Here is a 10,155-nt window from a genome sequence, read left to right on the forward strand (position 1 = left end):
TCTCTCTCTCCCCCTGCCTGTGGACCTGGATATAGAACTCTCAGCTCCTCCAGCACCATGTCTGCCTGTGTGCCACATGATTCCTGCCATGCTGACAATGAACTAAACCTCTGAAACTGTAAGCAGCCCCAAATAAATGCTTTCCTCTTACTTATAAAAAGTTGCCGTGGTCATGATGTCCATGTCTTAGACTGTTGACTAAGACAGTAGCTTATTCATATTGGAATCTCTTGTTCCACATGTAACACAAACTGGCAATGGACTCTGCCTTCCACTGTCACACAGTGTAGGTCGAGATACTAGGCTGATAATCTCCAACTGCCTATTCTAAGTGCCAGTGGGAAAGGCAACTGTAGGCAGTATCACACAGACTGTTATTGCATCTGCAGTCATGTATATACACTTGCACTCATGTGCATGCACCTGCATTCATGTGTCTATACCTGCACTCATGAGTATACACCTACACTCATGAGTATACACCTGGAGTCATGTGTATATACCTGCACTCATATACATACACCTGCATTCATGTGTCTACATCTGTATTCATGAATCTACACCTGCCACCTGCACTCATGAGTATACACCTGGAGTCATGTGTATATATACCTGCACTCGTGTGCATACACTTGCATTCATGTATCTATACTTGCACTCATGAATCTATACCTGCACTCATGAGTATACTCCTGCAGTCATAAGTATACACCTAATCTCATGAGTATACACCTGCAGTCCATGAGTATACACCTGCACTCATCAGTATACACCTGCAGTCATAAGTATACACCTGCAGTCATAAGTATACACCTGATCTCATGAGTATACACCTGCAGTCATGTGTCTACACCTACAGTCATGAGTATACACCTGCAGTCATAAGTATACACCTGATCTCATGAGTATACACCTGCACTCATGAGTATACACCTGATCTCATGAGTATACACCTGCAGTCATACGTATACACCTGCATTCATAAGTACACACGTGATCTCACGAGTATACACCTAAACTTGTATATATACACCCACACACAGGTATACGCATAGTTGAAAAATAAAAGTAAAACTGTTTTTAATTATTTTTTAAAAACACTAGGTGCATTACCCATCTTTGGAAACAGTAATGAGATACTACCAAAAAAAGTTTAGAAAAGGCCCAAGCAACCGAGAAGAGTTCACAGAAAGGCTGGGCAGATGTGGCCTTCAGGAAGGGAAGGAGTAGATGGGCTATGAGGGACAACGTGAAGCTGGCATTGGGACGTTAGGGTTGTGAACATGGCATCTGCAGAAGACACATGAGGAACCCTCTCAGTGAGCTCACGCTTCAGGACTCTCAGCCTGAGGATCTGGGGAGAGGCTTGGCAGCCTTCAGCCACACGATAGTGTAAAAATATGCTTTAATCCGATTCATAGGAGACTGGAAAGAAATATTGTACTTTGAAACATGATAGGGGTGTGGCTCTTACCACATGCAAAAATCTGAACACAGTTTTAACCTGCCAATTCTGTTCCACCACAAAAACATAAGTTGTCGGGTCCTATGACAATCAGGACCTTTATCAAGAGAGGGTGACATTTGTCTTCAAGCATTCAGCTCCTTTTAACAGGGCTAGGGGAGGAGCACTGCTTGCAGCTTCCAGGCTGGCAGCCCCAGGTGAGCACTTGTCAAGAATGAGAAGGGCAACAAGACTGTTTTCATGCCGATGCCCAGCAGATTCCCACCAAGCACGGTTCCTCCTAGCATCAAAAAGAACGATGGCTCAGAAGTCCATCCTTAATCAATTCACCTATCACAAAAGGAACCTACAAATAAGAAGTGCTGGAAACCACTGAGCATGTACACACACACACACACACACGCACACACACACACACATACACACATGCACCAAACATCCCACATACACACTCACACAAGGAAATGTCAATTGCTGAAGGAGTCCTTGAAAAATGTTGAGTCTTTAACTTGGAAAAAATCCCAGAGCAGGCAGGCAAAGCAAGACAAAACAGAGGCAGCACATTCTGTCTCTTAAGCCAGTGCTTAGGGTCACTAATACAAAGGTTACACAGCTGTCTAGCTGACCCTTCCACTATAACACAAAAAGTGTAAGCTTGGTTCTCAGCACCCATGTCTGGGGTTAACCACTTGTAACTCCTAGGGGAGTGGATACCCTCTTCAGGCCTCTGCAGGTCCCACACTCACACGAACTTATCCACATACAGACATACACACAGATACGCCATTAGAAAGAAAATGCAATAAGCCTAGATGTTCGACATCACATGAGTGGATAAGGAAAATGTAGTACTTACACACAGTGGACATGGACAGCTGTAAAAGGGAAACACGCCATCTGCAGGAAAATGGATGGAACTAAAGATCTCAAGTAAAAATAAGACAAAGTCAAGGGGTAGAAAGACAAATAATTCATGTTTCCTCTTACATATCAAATTAGGATTTAAGTGTGTGTGTGAGAGAGAAAGAGAGAGAGAGAGAGAGAGAGAGAGAGAGAGAGAGAGAGAGAGATAAGGGACCATGGAAAAAAGGAAGAGATCTCATGTGTGAGAGAAGCCTCACAGGGAATTGCACTCATGTAACATGAAAGTAGGAAAGATTTGTGTGCGCTCAGGAAAAAGATGAATGAGACTGAACAATAGGAAGTTCAGGGCTGGGTGGGATGCCTAAGAAAAAGTCTCATAACATCGCATATCATAAAACACATCAATTCATATGTTAATTTAAATTTATCTTAAAGATGAGAAAAAGGAAAATATAAACTAAGGGCCCAGGATCTGACTTGATCTGTAAAAGTGCTTGCTGTATGATCTGTGGGCACACACCTAAGCCTGGCACTGGCACATATACCTACAATATCAATAACTTATACACATGCACGACATTTACCACTTCAGTGGCTTCCACCACAATGTCACTATCGCTCTTTACTTTTGTTCCTTTCAGCTAATGGTGTGGTGGCCTACATCTGCAATTCCAGTGCTTGAGGCACAGGCAAGTGAATCATTACAAGATCGAGCCCAGGCTGGTCTACAGAGTGAGTTCCAGGCCTTCAAGAGCTATATGAAAAAAACTTGTCTCAAAATAAATAAGTATGTGTTTGTGTGTGTGTGTGTGTGTGTGTGTGTGTGTGTATGTGTGTGTGTAGGGGTGTTCAAGGTCACTCATACAGGAGGACCAGTGTAGATCCTAGAGGCCCATTGGATCCAGAGTAGTGTTTCTAGCAACAGATGACTCCAAAATGGACCCATGTTTCAGAAATCTCTGAAATGCACATTTTTCTAAGTAACAAGAATCACCGTGTAAATGAATTTGGAAAAGTATTTCTAACAGGGAAGATGATATGGTAGTTTTGAGAGGTATACAATGTTATTATTACTTTTCGTTTTCAACAGGTTACATTAACACCACTTATTACAGTTTAACCATCCACATCACCTTGCCTGATTATAAAACTTTATAGTGTTGAAGACATTTGGGTAGAGATTAAGTAATTTGTACTCTCTCTCACTTCCTCTTTCTCCCCTCCCCTCTCCCCTTCTTCCCTCCCCTCCCTCTTCTTCCTTTCCCCTCCCCCTCCTCCTCTCCCTCCCTCTACCACTAAGATGTACCCCCAGCCCTCACTGTGTCAGCCTTAAAGGGCAGACCTCTTACTCAGTACATTCATGCCTAAAATCAATGAGACGTCTCTTCCTAGACAAGAGAGTTAGAGATCTTATTTTCAGAACTAATACTCCATACTTGGCTCGAACACAGAAGACTTCAGAGTCACAAAGGATTTGACCCCAGGACAGTCTAAAATCTACCCTAGACAGAAGTAGACACAAATAAACTCGGCATTTCCACACTATTCCTAGGCTCCATGTCTCGGAAAAGTTTTGTCTCCTTCTCTATGACATTTACAGAGAAATTCCAAGAATGTTTAATAAGGCAGCCTTTGAAAGCAGCTCTCTTTATCTACACAGTCCATTTAGAAATGACCAGTGGGGAATTATTGTTTGGCACTGGCCCTAGCAGCACAGAACCATCACCTATGATGATTTAACTGAGCTAAGGGACCCAGAGACAAAGGAAGAGGAATTTATGGGGTCTCATTAACAGTACTAAGAAGGCCTCTCCCTCCACATGGCTCCTGTCTGCAAGAATGGACTTTATATTGGCTTTCTTATTTTGCCAGGCTCTAGAAAGCCAGAGAAGTCTCCAAATACACAACATTGCTCAAAATAAGTCTTTGAAAACAGAATAAGGAGCTGTGGGCTCTAAACAAAAGTGCCAGCTTGCTATTCTTCTCTGGAGGAGAGTCTCCATTGGGTTCCCAAGTCCCACAGACAAGTACACACTCACAGTTGAAGATCAAATTCACAGAACAGAAGAAAAGCTGCTGTGAGTACGCCTTTAAAATTAACAAGACTCACACGCTTAGTCTCTGTATTGGTTACTTACCCCCTCAGTGTGAGAAAACACTTAAAGCAGCCTGAGAGAAGAAAGGTTTTCTTCTGTTCACAATTACAGAGGGTGACAGTCCACCATGGTGAGAGAAGGCTTACATGCAGGATCTTTGTGATTTCAAGGCTGGCCTATATAGCAAGTTCCAGACCCTGTCTCAAAAATCAGTAAGTAGATGGTAGATAGATAGATAGATAGATAGATAGATAGATAGATAGATACATAGATACATAGATACATAGATAGATACATAGATACATAGATAGATACATAGATAGACAGAATGATAAATAAATGCCAAGCATTAAGGTAAAGCCTACTTCTAAGAACAAGGGTTTTTTTTTTCTCCACAGACTACAGTAAACTACTAGTCAACACCAGTGCCCACCAGCCTGACCCAGCCTCACACAGAACACCTCACATAAGCAAGAATAGCAATGATCCCCTGAGATCTCTTGTAGCCAGAGGAAAGAAAGAAGCCACCAGCCTAGGCGAACTCACCACATGCTAAGGCAGGAAGTGTAAGAGTACCTGGTGAGCAGAGAGTGGAGCTCAGAAAAGGAAGGGGTGATCCAAAAGGATGAGTTCCCAGTGGTAAGCCATCCACAAATAAAATATATCTCTGTTGGTGGGATACTCCAAAAGTTCCAGAACCCATGAATAGAAAGCTCTGTGGAACACTTGACATGGGAGCTGGTGGCATAGAGGTGCCACTGTGGGACACCTAAAGTGGGAGCTGGTCTTACTAGAAGTTCTTCCTCTTGCTCCTGACTTCTTGGGGACTTTCTATGCAAAGGTTGGAAGTAATGTTTTTCCTTGAAAGTGATCAATGCCTTTGTAGCTTGATCAAACCAGAGACTTGCATCTGAGGCTTTCCAGTTGCTGGGTCCGCAAGTAACTCTGTTATGATTGGCAACTCATTTGACGCTTAGGCTGTTTCACCAACTAAAATGAGAAAGGTGTTCAAATGCAGTTTCGTCCTGCCTGAGAAGATGTAGGTGTTCTGTAACCCATCAGGCCACTGACCTACAATCTATCTCCAACCTTACACAGAGCCCTGTACAATACTTAAGTAATCCTAGCTTCCCTCCCTGTGGCAAGAAACACACACACACACACACAAACCCTTGACCTGGCTTTCTTCCCCACCCCCCAATTCTTTTTAGAGAAAAAGCATAACTTCATCAACTCATCCTTCTGTTTTCTCATAAACAGCAGGGCAAATTAAGTGTAAGTCTGGTTGGCAGCGGCTCTCTTGACCACGCTTGACCCCACAGGGTTCTATATCTTCATCAGAAGGCTGCTAGGGGAAGACTGGCTCCCACATGGTTAGGAGGCGGGTCTTAAAGCCCACCCCCACAGTGACACACTTCCTCCAACAAGACCACGCCTACTTCAACAAAGCCATACCTTCAAATAGTGCCACTCTCTAGGTCTAGCATATGCAAACCACCACATGGCCAGCCAGGAAGTGGCTACCATACAAAAGGAACATGGTAGAAATGAATGGAGAAACAAATTTCTCAGCCTTGGTTTTGGCTCCCCGAGTGTCTCTAGCTGCTTTTAAGGCCACATATCTTTAGCATCTCCTTCCTAGACTCAGAGTTCCCTTCTAGCATAGCACCTCCTCTCTGCTCAGGAATTCCACCTCCAATGCAAGCAAGGTGCGTGTTCTGCTGAGCCATCTGCAACACTTGGAAGGCACCTGCAGTCAAGTCCTCTGCCTTCACCTACTAATGAGGACTCAAAGGGTCTCTTTTAACCAAGGTCCTTGGCCACCAACTCTCTTTCCTCCCCACCCCTATCCCTTGGACAAAACTTCAGTCCTCAGGAGAGAGGAATATTAACACTCCCAAGCTGGCATGCCCAGTAAGCCCCGACTTCAGGATGATACGTGAGACATAATAATTTCAGGTTTAAAGGAATATAATAGAGTCTATCCTCACAGGGCTTTCTCTAGCTCTCATTAGAAAAGCAGCATCTGCATCATTTCCACTCCAAATACTTCACTTCTGACATGGTCCATCACGAAAGCATTAGAGTCATTGTGTCAGTAGGTATGCCTAAACACACACTAGGGACCCCTAAACAATCTTCTCTGGGACCACAAGGTCAGTGGGATGGAATGGAATTGAGGAAGATGGGTTCAAATAATCCCCCCATTCCTTCCCCAACTCCTCCTAGACCCCTACTTTCCTACCCTCCTCAACTTCACCTCTTTTTTTAATACTCCAATGAGTTCAATTTGTGCTGTCCAAATACAGCATGATTGACATACAAGGGTCCACACCCTTAAAAAATGTCTCTCCCTCTTTTTAATTGTTAAACATGGTAACAGAGTTACCTTCTGTTACTGAGTTTGGTCACATGAGCTCTCCTGTCATTTGAATCCTTTCAGACTGTTGGTGCCTTCTTCAATACTTATCGTATGGTAAAGCTGCACAACACTCCAGTTGAGCATTATAGATGTGTTCCCTGTCCCTTGGTGTGTTTGGGTGGGTATCTCTGCTAGGTCAGATTTAAGCATCTTTCTCAATATCTTTTAGTCTTGTTGAAATGTTGCCTGCTTGCTCTGTTAGTTACTGAGAGACCCACTGGCCCCATAGCAGTGAGAGATGACTTTTTAAGTAATTTTCTGCCTTAAAGTCAATATACTTTCTACCAGCTTTCTTTTGGCTGCTGACCACCTAGTATAACTTCTTCCCATCTTTTTTTTTTCAAATATTTTTATCCTCATATTCTAGCATGGACCTCGAGAACAAAGCATTATTTGACTTTGAGTTTCAATCAAGAATGAAAGTCTTTGATTTTTTTAATGGAGTCTGCAATCTATTACATTTAATTGGTGATAAATTTAGCTTTCAACCATTTTATACCATACTGTTTGCTGCACCCGCTTCCTGTTCTTTCTCTTTTCTTGTCTTCCTTTGGAGTGAGATTTTTATCATGCCATATTTATTTGAAAATTTTTACATTATTGCTGTATTTTGAATAGTCACCTTGGATATTTCAGTTATCATAGTTTAATGATAAATCCAACATTCTGGTAGTGCCCACATGCATGCACATGTGTATACACACACATACACACACACATAAACAGACATATGCACACATATATACACACATATGCACACATATACACATTCTCACATGTGCACATACACACACAATTATTCACACATGCATACACATGCCATAACATGTCGGCCATCTTATAAACTTAGTGATCACTTGGTTTTACTAATATCTTAACATTTCCTTTGCTCTTCTTTTCTCCTCCATCCCTTACCTAACACTTGGAATTCTTTTCTCTCTGCCTGAAGATCTGTCTTCACTGTTCTCTTACTGAAGTCTCACAACAATAAACCCCAGTGTGTTCATCTGCGGATGCCTGTATTTCACCTCCCTATCTTAGATCTTTCCAGCTGGGGGTGATAGTCAGCGTTAGCTATTTTTCTTTACTCTACTGAAGTCTACTGGAAGCTTCCTGCTCCTGTCTTCCACTATTGCTCCTGATAACAGCATCTCTATTATTTTTGTTTATTTATTTTATATTTATTTAATGAGTGTGTGTGTGTGTGTGTGTGTGCGCGCGCGCGCGCAATAAAACCCATATCCTCACACATGCTAGGCAAATGCTGTGCCATTGAGCTAACCTGCAGCCTGGATATTTTCAAAGTAATCTTTCTTTTCTCTCTAACACCTTTAAGGGTGTAATTGATTACAGTTTCCTTGTAACATTTTTCCCTTGTTTCTGCTATAATTTTTTAGAGCCTTTAAATCTGTAGATTCAGATGTCTTGTGAAGACAAATTCTGTCATTATCTTTGTCAACTATCAGTTGCATCCAAGACTCCAGAATATCCAAATGAACAAACTTGAAAGCATCTCGGTGTCTTCTAAATGTATAACATTTGTTGTAACCTTTTGTCACTGTGCATTCTTTGTATGTTTTATTCTGGACAATCCTCAAATTCACTAATTCTCTCTTCAACTGTATCAACTAACTGCTGTAAAAGGGTCCACTGAGTTACTGTTTGCAAATTCTACAGTGTTACTTTGTTCTTGCTTAAGTCTAATATGTCACTTTTTATGATTTCAAATACTTCAACTTCCTCAACATTTTAACCTTATCTTTTCTATCCTTGCAAATATTGTCTGGTTTCTGTGCAGTTTTTTAACCAACATTCCTCTCTCTGGTACCTTCCTGGGTGGGTTTCTGTTACTTCTTGTTTTTAGTGATTCATTTTCAGGTGAATTAGCACCTTCCATGGCCCACTGTTCTGTGATCTTTTGTTTACTATGTGCTTGAATTTATGCTTTCAAAACTACTTGTACAGCAAGTAAAGGTGCTTTCTGCCAACTCTGATGAGCTGAGTTCAATCCCCGAAACATACATGGTTTTATGTCCACATGGCAGAAAAAGAGAGCTGACTCCCACAAGTTGTCCTCTGACCTCAACACATGTGATGTGGCATGTGTCATCACACACAAAATAAGTAAGTGAATGAATGAATAAATAGATGAAAAATATCTTTGAAAGAATTTTATGTAGCCTGTGTAGATCTTGAACTCACAATGGCCTTAAGTTCCCGATTCCCCCTACCTCTACCTGATGAGTGCTGGGATTACAAGGATGTACTACCATGCTCAGACTATTCAGCTATTTTGATGTTATTGTTTTCACATAATATTATTTTCATAAACATAACCGGTTTTGGCTGTGGCAGATCTTAGAAGAACCATCAAGTTCATTGTAGCTCACTCCTTGCTTGTGACTCGAGACAGCCCCCAACATCCCATGGCTCAGAACTGAGTCAGAGTTTGTGAAAGAACCAGTTTATGTCTACCCCACCCTTATCACCAGAGGTCACCTCAGATCAAAGCATAGGGAGCTCATCTTGATGACTCTAGGTTCCAACTTCATGTCTTCCCAGTCCTGGGGGTGAGGGGTGCTGAGGGAAAGCTTATTCTCTTAGCTTTGGGGCTCATATTTCTACCTGCTTTTTGGTCAACAGAAGTTTTAAGCATGATGCTCTGGTCAACAGAAGTCCTGAGCATTGCGTTCTGGTCAGCAGAAGTCCTGAGCATCATCATGCTGCCTTCCCTAGAGTCCTGCGGTGTTATTAGATCTTTGTTGCTTTCCAGAAATTTTATTTTACGTTATTTAAATTTTATTGGTCATTCTCAGTGGAATTATAGGTCTGAATTATCCTATTCACCATTAACAAAAAACAAAAACAAAACAAAACACGTCCTTTGATACTTTCAAGCAGTTCCTTTAATCTTCATATTATTCATGTAAAGTAAATATCAAGGAATGAACACTGTTGAGATCTAGGTTATGGAGACTCTGGGAACCCAGAGTGCTGAATGAACAACTGATGCAAGAGTGGACACAAAAACCCAGAGTGTTGAATGAACAACTGATGCAAGAGTGGACACAAAGTCCTCCTTCCCCCTTCTCTCTCTCTCCTTACGCTCGTCTATGTAACCATTGCCTCGTGAAGGCAATCCATCGTTTAAACTACCTTTGAATACATCCTCACATTTTTATGTTTTCCATCTTTAAAAAAAAATCAAGAGATTGACGCTGCAACCCTGAGCCACTGGTGCCGCCGCCGTGTTCCTGCAGGTCCCGCGCCCGAGCCGTCTGGAGCTAGGCATGGCCACCCCACCTAAG

This window comes from Mastomys coucha, unplaced genomic scaffold, assembly GCF_008632895.1.
Source record: "Mastomys coucha isolate ucsf_1 unplaced genomic scaffold, UCSF_Mcou_1 pScaffold5, whole genome shotgun sequence".
Lineage (NCBI taxonomy): Eukaryota > Metazoa > Chordata > Mammalia > Rodentia > Muridae > Mastomys > Mastomys coucha.